Raw genomic sequence first — 13,646 nt, forward strand, 5'->3', positions numbered from 1 at the left:
ATGAATGGAAAACCACATTTAAAACTCCTTTGTGGCAGTTCAAATATCACGTCATGCCATTTGGACTTTGCAATGCCCCTGCTGTTTTCCAACGGTTCATGGATTCCATCTTTTTTGATCTGGTTGGGGTTTCTGTCTGGGTGTATCCAGACGATATTCTTGTGTTTTCCCATTCTGTGAGCGAACACGTGGGGCATGTTTTGGAAGTCCTGTCTCTCTTGGCCACCAATCATTTGTTCGTAAAAGCCCAGAAGTGCCTTTTCCACCAGAAACAGATGCAGTTTTTGTGCTATGTCATCAGTCACGCTGGGGTGCATGTGGACCCATCAAAATCAAGGCTGTTCTGGCGTAGTCACTGCAGAAATATGTGAAAGCTATGCAACGTTTCTTGGGATTCGTCAATATTTATCGGCGTTCCCAGTTGATCACAGAAATCACTCTACTAATCTCAGCTCCAATACTACATTTCAATAGGATGCGGCTGCTGATGCTCCTTCAATGGCCTCAAGACAGCCTTAAATACAGCTCCTATATTGCAACACCCTAATCCTTCCTGTCCATTCATTGTGGAAACGGATGCTTCAGCTAATGCCATAGCAGCTGTCCTCGTACAGGTCAATCCAGAAATGTCCCTGGAACACCGGGTGGCCTACTACTCTAGGAAATTGACTAGCTGTGAAATGAACTATTCCATCATTGAAAAAGAGATATATGCGTGTCAAGAATGGAGACATAGGCCCTCATTACGGGCCTGGCGCTCTGGGAAGTACGGTACCAGTAAGGATGTCAGTACCGTACTTCCCGGACTGCCATACTATGGGCTCTGCTCGCGGGGACCGTTTCACCCGCCAGGTTTTTCCTGGAGGGTGTAACGGCACCAGCGAGCAGATCACGTCGGATGCACCGGCACATGCAGAGTTGTGCCGGTGCATCCGACGTCCCCATCCCCATTCAGCCCTATGGGGCAGAATGGCGATGAGGAGGCCCTTGATTCCGGCACCCGAAAATGGGCAAGTACCGGGTCCGCCTTATGCGGCATGACCCGGTTCTTGCCCATTCAAAGGTGCCAGAGAAAATGCAACTCCGGCGGCAGGCGTGCCGTTTCTAACGGCACAGCTACTGCTAGAGTTGTAATGAGGGCCATAATCTTCTTGGGGGTTTGCATACTGTGAAAGTGCGTACAGACCATCGTAATTTGCAATACATGCGAACACGCTGTACCAATAGTCGCCAAGCCCGATGGTCCTTCTTTTTCTGCCAGTTTGTCTTTTTTATTACCTTCTTTCCCAGCTCACAGAACGGAAAAATCGATGCCTCGTCCCGCCTCATTGATCACGAGAGAGCAAATTCTACGCAGCTACAACCTGTTTTACCGGAAAAACATTTTCTTGGTGTCATTCATTCTTTTCTGCAACAGATCAGAGAAGCTACATCTCACCCTACAGAGGTTTCTGTTTTGCTGCGTGATCCACAGGTGAAAAGTGCTAATGGTCTTTTGATATGGCTGGGTCGCCTCTAAGTTCCTTCCATTGCCCTGAGCGCCAACCTTTTGTCAGGATTTTAGGACTCCCGTCTTGCTGAACATAGAGGGATGACGAAAGCTGAAAAAACTACTTATGCGTCAGTTCTGGTGGCCAAGACTTCAACGAGACATGCAGAAATACATCCAACAAATACATCCAACAATGCCCAGTTTGTGCTCAAAGCAAAAGCAGTAGAAAACGTCTCGTCGGTCTTCTTCAACCCATCAAAAAACCACCCTATCTGACCGGTGGTCTCAATTCTCGTTTCTGGAAGGCCCTCTGTGTTCTATTGGGGATTAACCATGCTTTAAGTTACACCAACGCCCTGCAATCAAACTGGGCTGCCTTTTTGGATACTGCTGAGGTGGCCAATAACAACGCTCATACATCTGTGGGCTGTAGCCCGTTCTTTTGTGCTTATGGTCAACATCTGAAGATCCTCCCTCTGTCCCTCCCTACACAGAGCGCTGTGCTCACCATGGACGATTTGGTATGACACCTGGCTCAAGTCCACAGAAAAGTCCCTGCAGAGCTTCGGCGGACTGCGTCTGTTCAGAAGTCCATGGCTTATCGTACACGATCTTTGGCCCTCTATATAGGATTGGTGATAAGGTCTGGTTGTCCAGCTTGCTGGGACCTGCCTCTTCGCAATTTGCCTGTCAAGATGGCTCCTTGTTTTTGGGCATTTTTCCGGAATGTTTCTGTGGCCTTCCACCTGCAATTGCCTGTGGCCTGGCGTGTCCATCCGATGTTTCCTGTTTCTCTTTTGAAGCCGTATGTGCAGGATACCTATGGTCATGCCCCGCCCTGTCCTCTTCCCATCACGGTTCGTGGGCTTCCAGAGTATAAGGTCCTTGAGGTTTGTGATGCTAAGTTCAGGCATGGGCGCCTGTACTTCCTCATTGCCTGAAAAGGTAATGCTGCTTGTGACCATTTTTGGGAACCTGCCACTGCTGTGCATGCACCCTGCATGGTTCGGTGGTTCTTTTTGAGGTTCCTGTGGAAGCCTGGTGCACCGGGAGGGGAATGTGGTGTCAATACCAGGCCCCTACAAAGCCTTGGTCTGCGTCTGCTTACCTGGCGTTTCTATTCAAATTGGCAATTGGGGCCCGGAGGATTTGGCAGATGCCTCCCCAGCAGCGGTCTCCTGTCTGGCTATCAACGACAGCGTCGGCATCCCAGTCATACCCTCATAGTGGGCCCTGCCATCCCTGGTTCCAGGGTGCATGGGCGGGACAGACCACTGTTTCCTGCGCCGCCGCTCTGTGTCCGGCATCCTGCATTCCCTTGGAAACAACATTCGCTGTAAGGGACAGCCTTCGGGAGCAGCGGTCTTCATAAGCCCGCTTCCCTGTGGAACGGACATGTCTTAATGCAATCCATATGTTTGCTTACTGGTGAGATGCTGAGTGTCTGTTTACCTCTGCCACTTACTCGTATCCTTGGCTTTGCTCCTGTTTTTGCACCCATCCTGGTTGCTCCTCTGCTTGTTATCTCGCCTTGTCCTACTTGTTCCAGCTTTCCTGCCTCACTCTTGCCTTGGTTCTTGCTTGGCTTAGCTCCTTTTCTGCCCTTCTTCTCCTTCTTTACCCCGCTGCCTTGTGGGGTACACCGTTATCAGACAGCTGCCCTGGCCAGCGCTTTGCACTGTCCATTCACCACATGAAAATCAGGGAACAGCTGCTTTGTGGCGAGGGGAGTCAGCCTCCAGGCACATGGCCTGAAATACACCCACAGGGGTGCCCCTGGTGGTCACCCCTGCATCATACTTGTATCTGTTGGAACACTGGAGAATAAGAGAAGAAACAAGAAAGAAACAGCACAGCAACACGCCCAGGCCCGACGCAACCAGGTATTTAACACACCTGCATAAGAAAGCTCTGAAGACATGTAGGTTTGATGGCCCGAGGAGAGAGGGGATGGAGGAGGACTCTAAAACACAATGGGCCTCATTAGGACCCAGGCGGACTTCGCGGTGCTAAATGCACCGCGAAGCATGGCGGAAAGCCGCCGATAGCGCCATGGGGGTTGGCGGATTTACCGCCCCATTCCGACCTCGGCGGAGCGGTAAATCCCCAATCCCCATTCTGCCCTTCCCCATTCCCATTTTTGCCCCATAGGGTATAATGGGAGTGGGGAAGGAGTTAATTACGCCACCGTAAAATACGGTGGCGTAATTAACAACGAGGTCCCGTAGCGCCATGGTTTTCTCCGCCTGGTAAAACCAGGCGGAAAAGGCCGCCATGGCGCTACGGGAACTCGTAGTATGGCGGAGAGGTACGCCATGCACTACGCTGGCGTAACACCCTCTCCGCCAGGGTCCTAATGAGGCCCAATGTTGTTGCTGGCCAAACTGAAAGGGTTTTCAAATAAAAGGTGCCACACATGTTGCAGGTATTGCACCTGGAGAGCCGCCAGTGGGTCTCAAGGTATTCAGCTCACACTGCTTCCAAGAAAGCCTCATTTGTGATATTGCCACGCAGGTAAATATTAACAGTGATAATTCAGATACTGAACATCACCGTTTTGTTGTCTCCTGACTTATGGCAACATATTAGTTTAACTTTCAATGAAACCTTTGTGTATTAAAGACTCATTCTGTGATATAATTTTCTGCAATATGATGGTGTCACTATTTATGCAAATAAGGGGGGCCAAACCATCTTTTGCTGCCTAGGTCCCTGCAAATCCTAGACCAGGCCCTGGTTGGGACCTCACAAATATGTGAGGAGGGAGAGAAGGACTAGGAGTAATTATGATTACTGGTAAGTATCCGGCTCATGTTGTGGCCAGCAGCATGATGTCCATGACTATGACATTCTGAGACAGAATGCTAATTTATTAGAACAGTGACATCTTTTTTTTGTATTTTGATGTTTATTTAAACATTTCAGAAGTGCAATTATTTTTACATTTTTTATTGTGTTTTGGTTACACAAAACTTTCACATAAAAAAAATCACACAGTTAATATTATGGTTGGACAATCACTAAAAACAAGCAGAAAAAAGGATTTCTTAAAATTCATCCTTCTCATCAACAATCACAATGTTGCACAATTCATTATTTGTTTGATAACCCTGTAAAAAGCAATAGTCACAGAAGTAAGAGTCATTCAGTATTCTAATCCAGAAATATTCCGATGATAAATAACCAACCTCAGCAACAAATTTACTTAGATATAAAACTCTCAAATGGAAAGTTCCCTCACATTCTTTTAATAGGGGTTACCAGGATTCTGCCTGCCCCTTAATCTTACAAAAATACAATTTCTGCTCTCCTCTAGCACCCTTGCACGAAATTCGCAAGATTTCACCACTTAACTCCTAGGAAAAATGATCTGAATGGGATTTCCCATGCACGTAGGACGAGCAATCTCCTCCTTTATTCATACGAAATGTGAGAAGCGTACATCTGACAAGGAAATTGTTGCAGTTAAGGTGGTAGACTTCTCAATTTTCTTTCCTGTGCAGGATGCAATTTCTGTGATGAAAGAGAGTCATGCGAGTTAATCCTGTCTATCTAAAAAAAAAACACTTTCGGCCTAAATCGATTTTCTTTAAATGCTTCAAAGGAAATCCCCAAATCACATTAAATGTTCCTGTACCTATTGACCAGTTAATTTAGATGCAGGCACACCTTTGTGGAGAGACAATATTATAGGACTTTAAACATAGCATTAGGGGGACACAATAAAATTTTAAGGACAACATATTCCATTTTATCTAGGCTCCCAATGAAGTAAGGCCTAGTTCTGATCTCATTCTGGATACTGGTCTCTGTGGAAAGGCCAGAACTATCTTCCACAGAATTCCTCTCCAGCGAACAAGCATTGCACATTTATCAAGTTTCCAACATTCCAAACCATACACAATGGCAGGCACAACTGTGGGGGAAAACTGTGCCTTGCTATAAGAATGCTCAGCCAACGCTAACTGCAATGTATCACAAGTGCCTTAATGACAGTCCTGTGTGAGCCCTGAGTTCAAATGCCCATGTCCTAACTTCGGAGGCATTTACTGTCTAGTACTCGCATCCACAGTTCTCACCTCTGATGTGTTCTCCGTTTGGCATAAAGAATTGTGTTTAGACTGCTGCTTTCCTAGAAAAGGCGGCTTTAGCTGACGGAAGTTGTGATGTAGTAAGCTAATACCCTAAGCCGTGTATGAATCGTAGAAGCAGCTTGCTCAGCAAGACCCCAATGTATCACTGTTTGCCTTCAATCCTGATAATGCTTTCCTGAGTGTGAGAATGCAGCCTCTTTCTAAGACTTCTATGCTGAGACGTGGTTCATTCACCTGAAACATTGTTGCTTTTCAGTATCATACTATGGGCCTCATCACGAGTTGGGCGGTAACGCCGGCGCTAATAGCGCCGGCGTTAATAGCCCTACCGCCAAACCCCCCAGCGCTAATAGCGCTGGATCACAGGTTTGGCGGAACGGGTATTGCCCATTCCCCACTGAGCCCATTCGGGAATTCCCTATACCCCATTGGTCTCAATGGGGAATTTTCATGCTCTTGCCACCGGCGGATTTCCCGGCGGCGGTATGAGCGCGAAATTTCAGCGGATTTCCCCCCAGCTCAGAGCTGGGGGGAAATCTGCCAAACCCGTGATTTGACGGACCCTTAAATGCGGCGGTAATAGCGCTACTGCCGCATTTATGGGTTACCGCCAAACTCGTGATGAGGCCCTATGTCTGAAACCTCTCTCTCCATTGAAAGGCATGGGTGCTATCTGATATAAAGCCCAGTGACTGGAGGGGAGGGGAGGTTGCTGCTGTGTCAAGTCTCATTTGTCGTTGGGTTGTTGTTTGTTCTTTGTATGCTGGCTTTGCTGATTGCCATTAAAAGTTGCTCACCAATCCACTGGAAGAGTCTGTGTTTATTTTTCGACGACAAGATTGGTGTTGTGAATCAGATTCCCACTGCCATGCGGCCAAGCTCAAGGGTCGCTGGATGCAATTCCCAGTGATCCCTGTGGGGCCAGATAAGACGATTTTGTCGGTGGGGAAAGCTGGCACGCACAACCAGGGATTCAGGGGAACAGACAGAGCAGACCCAGAAGAGGAGCCTTCATTCAACTTGAAACCAACCTGGAGTGCTAGTATAGGCAGAGTAAATCAATTGTATTAATCTTAGAGTTCTTTTTTGGTAGAACATGTAATAATCATTTTGTAAAAAAATGTGTACAGTCACCTTTTGTTTTAGCTTGAAGGTTTAGTTACATAAAACATAGACAATGTTATATATGTTAGCATAATCAAACACAATTAATAAAACCAATATAAAGTGCAATGTGCTAAAGTGATAACGTGTTGGATACTAACAACAACAATTAACAAATGTGCAAAACTTGCAGTTATTAGATCCTGTTACAGATCTATATACCCGTCATGTGCCCAACATGTTTCGTTCTATAGTAATTTAAATAAATCTCTAGAACTTCTTCAGGGGCTCTAAAACATTCGAAACACTTCTATCCTTTGATCTGTGCTGGGGTGAAAACATATACAGACCGCTTGCCTCTCTGATACGGCAAGTGCTATGACGTCTGTGCTGCAAGGAGCCAAACAATCTTACATCTATCTCCTCTCTCTGCACTCAGTAATTTATCCTCTTTAGCCTATACAGACTTAAGATGCATCCTAACCTTCAATTTTGCTACCTACTACCAAGTCGCCTTAATTTCGTTTAATGATTGGCTTTGCTTGTAAAGACCCCTCCGTCGACCCTGCACAATGGCTCAGAGTCCGGCTACTTGCTTGTCGCTGCCTGTGACTTTCTGTGGATCAATTATATAAAACACAGTTTAGCAGCTATTCTATTTTCGCGACTCAGACTACTCATCTCTTCCCTAGTGCTTACTTATGTTGTTTTTGTGTCATTTGCCGAATAATGGGTCTGAGCTTCAACTGCACCTGTAAACATATCCCGATATCAGTATCTATCCCAGTTCCCGGTCTGGTCGTGACTATTGTCTGCACAGTGTCATCACTTACTTGTATACCGAATGGTGGATCTCCCCGTGGCTTGTCGGATTGTTAACCCTCCATTAGTTCATTGCTTGTGATCTAAAAATACACAAATGCGACACACTGCCTTTTACTATTTCTGCTGACTACTCGTTCTTTTGTAGTTATTGTGCGACGGCGATTTATGCATACACTCTACTGATACTTACGTATTCAGTCACTGTGCTTTCAGCTCTGTGCATCGCAGTGTTTCTGTGCGTGGTGTTACACCAAACTGGATTTGCTGGATCAGTGCTGCAAAGGATGTAAGGAAGGCATGGTAGCAAACTTTGAAGACAGACACAAGTGATCACAGTTCAAGGGTGTTTATTGAATTCAATGGGTTGGTTGAATGCCTATCTATCCCTAAATCTAAGGATGGGAGCAAGCTACAACCATAAAATAATAAATAACACAGTTCTAGTGGAGTCTGTCAAAATAAAAGGGCCTATACTAAAGAAAATATTGCCCATCCTTACCTCTAAGAACAGATAGTGTTGGCAAATGATGTATGCAAAAGAAAAGTGTTCAAGAAACAATATGTCAGGATAGTTGAGCAGTTAGCTTCCCTTCCCCACGTTTTCAGCACAGGACAAGGTGGCACACTCGAGCTTCGCACCGACTCTGGCTTCTCTAGAACAAGGATGCAGATCATGACATAGGTTTACGGCCCTTCTGCGTAAAAGTCTCTTTCCCAAAACAAGTCTTTTAGTTGCAGAGTCCCTGGATTAAGAAACAAATGCCAAAGTTCCTTTCTCATCAGGTTTTTCACATTCACAAGTTCTTGGGTTTACTGTTCATCAGAGGTCTCCCTTCATCATGCTCGGACCCCATTTAAACAGAGGTTCAGAATAGGTCTCCCTCAGTCGGGCCCAGACCTTGAAATCTCACTTTCGTTGCTTTTCACTCTCTATCAAAAATCGAAGACGTACGACTTTAATTCAATGGAGTTTGCCTAAACCGTCGCAGGAACACTTCGTTTGACTTTATTCTTAAATTTCACCTGTAAACCTTACTTTTGCTTCTGCCACTTCTTGGCTGGATACTTCAAACAAAGAAATCAAACCAAAGAAAGGTCACTATCTATTAGTAAAATGTACCCCTACTCAAACCTGTATGTTGACATGTTGACATGTTTGAGCAGACTGTCTTATAAACTGATGTTAATCCTTACAAGGATAAAATAATTAGATGGCTAAGATACATCGATGATGTGTTTGTAGTATGGCATGGGATTATTGATGAGATTGATGAGACCACATTTTTTGGGACTCTTAACTTGGCTTAATGGCCAAAACAGATATGGCAAATTATCTGTCTCTATGAGCACTGCTGAGGTCAATTATCTAGATCTTACTGTTTACCACAAAGAGGCACACCTCTGGGTAAGTCCTTATGTAAAAAGGACAGATGTGAATGCCTTGCTGCATTACAGGAGTCACCATGCTCGACATGTTCGTGATAATTTGCCCTTTGTTCATTTTTTACAGTTAAAAAGTAACAGTAGCACCAGACAAGATTATGAGGAAGGAGCCAACATTCTCATTGACAAATTGACTACTAGTGGGTACCCCGCCAAAGTTGTTAGACAGTCGACAAAGCGGGCCTTCAACAAGAATAGAGAAGCCCTTCTTGAAAAAAAAGCAGGGAGTCGTCATTAATAATAATCAAGAGACTCCATTAGTGTTTGTAAACACTTTTAGCAACCTGTCATATAAGGTGAAAAACATTATTATCAAGAATTGGAAAAAGGTTATGAGTGCTCCTCCCCCATTGGTAGCCTTTAAAAAGAGTACTAATATCTGCAATATTGTCATGAAAAATTACATTCAAATGATGAGTAGACAGATAGTCCCTCAAAGTACTTTGTGGAGAATGCCGCAATAATCGGACACCACCCTTACGGTACTTGTGTGATGTGTCCCGAGACTAACAAGATGACATCAGTGAATCTAGGGTTACATTGAGTATGGATGTTGAGAGAACACACTAGCTGTAATACGAAGAACCTGATTTGTATGATTAAGTGTCCATGTCCCTGTATTTACATTGGGAAGACCAACAGGAAGTGCAAAACTCAGATGATAGAGCACAGGAGTTGCCTGAAAAACAAGACCGAAAAAGCACCCTTAGTGAAACATTTTGGGGAATGGGCCACTCCTTTATGGAATTCGAATGGTGCATCCTGAGAAAAGTAAGAGGGAAATCCCAGGATGACATAAACAAAAAACTCATCAATCTGGAGCAAAATCATCTATTTCTTACTAGGGGCCACTTAATAGGGCTTAATGAAAACAGTGAGTGGCACAATGTGAAGTAAAGCCAGTGAGTTGATCATCCATAGTATTGCATTTGCTCTGGGTATTATTTTGTAGCATGATTGAGCATTTTAACAACAAACAAATGTTAGAGATTAGTGATTGATGGACCCTTGATTATGACAATATTGCAAAAGCTGTATACATGTGTGGCATGAGACTGTGATTGTTATACTATCTCTTTTGGCTACTGTTGCATTGTTTGTGTAACCAAAGGAAGAAAAAGTTTTTTTCCATATTGGAAATCACGCACACTGTTTTGTTTCTTTGAACATTTATATTGAGTGTATCATTGGTGTGCTTATACATGTGACACTATGTGATCTGTTAACATGATGCGGTTGGGGAAACCTATCCATAATTGAAATGAGACAGTAAAAGTACAGTGCTAATTCTGGACGTGGCTTTTCAATGGGTTTCCATGTTTTGGAATGGGGAATCGTTTAAGATCCAAAGATTCTCAGTCCTTATAAATTAAGAGTTGATGGGGGAGGATCCTCTATCATTTGTAGATATTGTACATGGCGTGGGCATTTTCACTGAACGCGTTACGCCGTGCGTCACTACGTGAGGTGATGACATCATTGTTGTCACACCAGTGGGCCGCCATATAATCTGGCGTTTCCCGGCCTCACAATTGTTAGGTGACAGCCGCAAATGAAGGGTTTCCCTCTGTGTAATGAAGTTGAGGTAATATATTGCTAATTGTGGTGGATAGAGCCCCTTATGCTATAACCTTCTTTTGGCATATAAGGGTCCAAATTTGGAACTCTGACTCTGTGCTTTTGAATTTGCGATTTCATGATATAGGAAGCAGTTTTGGGGAGAACAGTCCCTCATTCTTGAATTTGTCCTTATTGAGATTATTGGTGTATTTAAGAGTCCAGCTGGCACTACAAGCAAGTGAGATTAAAATCTTTAGGGATGGTTAAGGATGCACCACCCATATTGCCTTGTAGTCACTGATGGGGATATACTTGTATTGGCCCATAGGATACTGATACAGATACATTCAAGAACAGACATCCCTTAAAGCCATACAAACGGCCATGATGTATTGAGGTTGGAAGGTAAGGAGGAAGTGTGGTGTTTTGAGTTTGAATTGAAGCAATTAAGATTGAAGAGAATGATTATGCTATTAAGAAGGGTAATTTTCCTTGCAGGCATTAGTTTGAGTGGGAATAGCTAATCGTGAGAACTATATTTAGCAACAGTTGAAGTTGCATTACTGTCTGATGGTACAACGACACAGACTCTTTTCAGGTAGACTATTAACAGTATATTTGTTTATCCTTGTGGTGTTAAGGATGTAAGCTAGTTTAAATAAAAGACCCATCCATATAGGGACTCTGTGGAAACTGAGGGAACATCCCTTGCCACGTACAAGAAACACATTTTTCTACAGATTTTCTGCCCCTGAGGAATGTCCGGCTAGTACCAGCCACACAGGACAGAAACCTATATAAGTCAGACTAATATGGACATAGTGGGAAATTAGGTTGAGTCAACCATCACTGTGTATGGTCGAGTCATTGAGACTTGACATTGTGTATGTACTAATGTATGTAGATTGATATATTGAACTACAATGATTTGTGTATATTTTTTTACTGTTTTTGTTACGTTTTAGAAGGTGGTTAGACTTGCGTTCTGATGTATTAATAAAATTGATACTTTTTTTGTATGAAACATAATTTTTGACCCAGTGTTATCTCCTTGTATTTGTTTAAAGGAGGATAGCAAGAGTCTATTGGTTTGAGTAGGGGTACATATGTGTTTTACTAATGGATAGTGACTTTTCTTTGGTTTGATTTCACATATTTAATTCCCATTTAGTAGGAAAGTTTTAAACCGTATAGTGCGAAATCCCATGTGACAATACTAACTACTTCAAACAAAGACCTTCGATTGTGTACACCCGCAGCGCTGGACCACTCTGTTACTTTGTATCGTACTTTCTCTGATTCATATTAAAGTTCAAACATCCATCGGCAATTGAGCTTTATTCGCATCTTTCATCACACACGTTAATATTTTTCGCTCTCAATACAATGTTGCTGCTTGCAATTTCAGCTTCAACACAAACCGGTCTTGTAACGGTCTCCCCAACTCACCGGCTATGTTGATTTCTCTGTCGCTGCTTTGATATCGGAACCAAAGATGGTACCACGGTGGCTGCTGCTCCTCCCCGACTTGGCCAGTCATGCAGGAGGGCCCCGGGCATCTCCAACACACAATACAGAATTCTTCAGTCTGGTTTCCTGGCCTTACGCCTTTTAATCTGAAGCCTTCTGGAAAGTAACAGTTTCTCACTGACAAGGTCAAGGGTATCTCCCTTCTCTGTAAAAGTAGGTATATTTTGCATTATGATGTTGGCCTAAGCACATACACATACACATTGAACATACATATAGAACCACGCCATCGCGGTTTCCAGAAACCCCATCTTGGCTGCCTGGCTCTCATTTCCGAGTTTTCATTCTGAACGCGGTGAAAGCTCACAAACTCACAGCATCGGAAACTTTCCTAAAACCTGCCCCCACACAGGAATGCTAAGAATCACTGAACACGCTGAACTGCAACAGAGAACCCTAAAGCACTAGCACAAACGTAGCTAATCTGTAAATTAGGTACCATTCTGTCTTTCCTGACTGTCTTGTTTTCTGCAGTTAATTGTGAACGTGCCATCCAGACTATTAAAGCGAAGCATGATTTACAGCATATTCTGTTACTTAAATGAACAAACTACTGGGTAAACATGCAGATTGACCTTTTTAGCTTAGCACAAACATAGATTAAGTAGCACAAGGAATGTTACCTTGTACTGAAGAACATGATATCTTACAACATCCTTTCTGCTCTGCCTCCCAGACAGTAGGGTAAAGCATTATCATCTTTCTTATAGACGGGCAGAACGGACTATTACATATACTACCTGAAATCTCTTCAACAACGCTTTGATGTTTAAAAATGCGAAACAATACCTTTAAGTGCCTGTTCACCTTCTACAGATACTTTATACTGAGGAATATGTGGCAATGTAATGCCGGATTTTAATACTATTCGTACAGGTTCAACATTCAGTATCCCTACATCATTGTCATTTACAGCCCATTAATGCGTAGGCACTTGTAATTCCCTTGGTAAAGGCAACGTCATAAATTGTGAAGTCGAATTCAGCTGGGGTGAAATGGTCAAGTACACTCCATCTGGCGAACAATAAATCACTGCATTCAATTTTTTCAACAAATTTAATCCCAGAAGATTCTCACCACAATTCGTAGTCAACAAAAATGGACATGAGTCAGTGAATGGACCAAAAGCTATCGGCACCGGTCGAGAAACTGGACTCACTACTGGTGGACCAGAGAACCCTACGGAAACATTATTCTGCCCTGAGAGTGGGATATCTGGAACCCGCAGATGGTCAATGGAGCACTTCTGTTCCCCTGTGTCTACTAGAAAAAACATGCTCTCTATTCCCGACTTTCATTTCAACCTATATGTAATAGTCCGGTTCTGCCCATCTATAAGAAAGGTAATAATGCCTTACCCTATTGTTTTGTTATTGATTTGCGTCCGATTAACAAGGTAGTAGCACCACAATTTCCCATTGTCCCTGACATCACCACAATTTTAACTATGATTCCTGCTACGGCTACACATTTTTCTGTAATAGATTTGAAGAATGCATTTTTTAGCATACCCATTCATCCAGACAGCAGATACTTGTTTGCATTCTCACTGGGAGGAAGTTATTTTACATTCACACGTATACCACAGGGTTACACTG

Source organism: Ambystoma mexicanum, chromosome 9, assembly GCF_040938575.1.
Source record: "Ambystoma mexicanum isolate Mex_15411 chromosome 9, UKY_AmexF1_1, whole genome shotgun sequence".
Lineage (NCBI taxonomy): Eukaryota > Metazoa > Chordata > Amphibia > Caudata > Ambystomatidae > Ambystoma > Ambystoma mexicanum.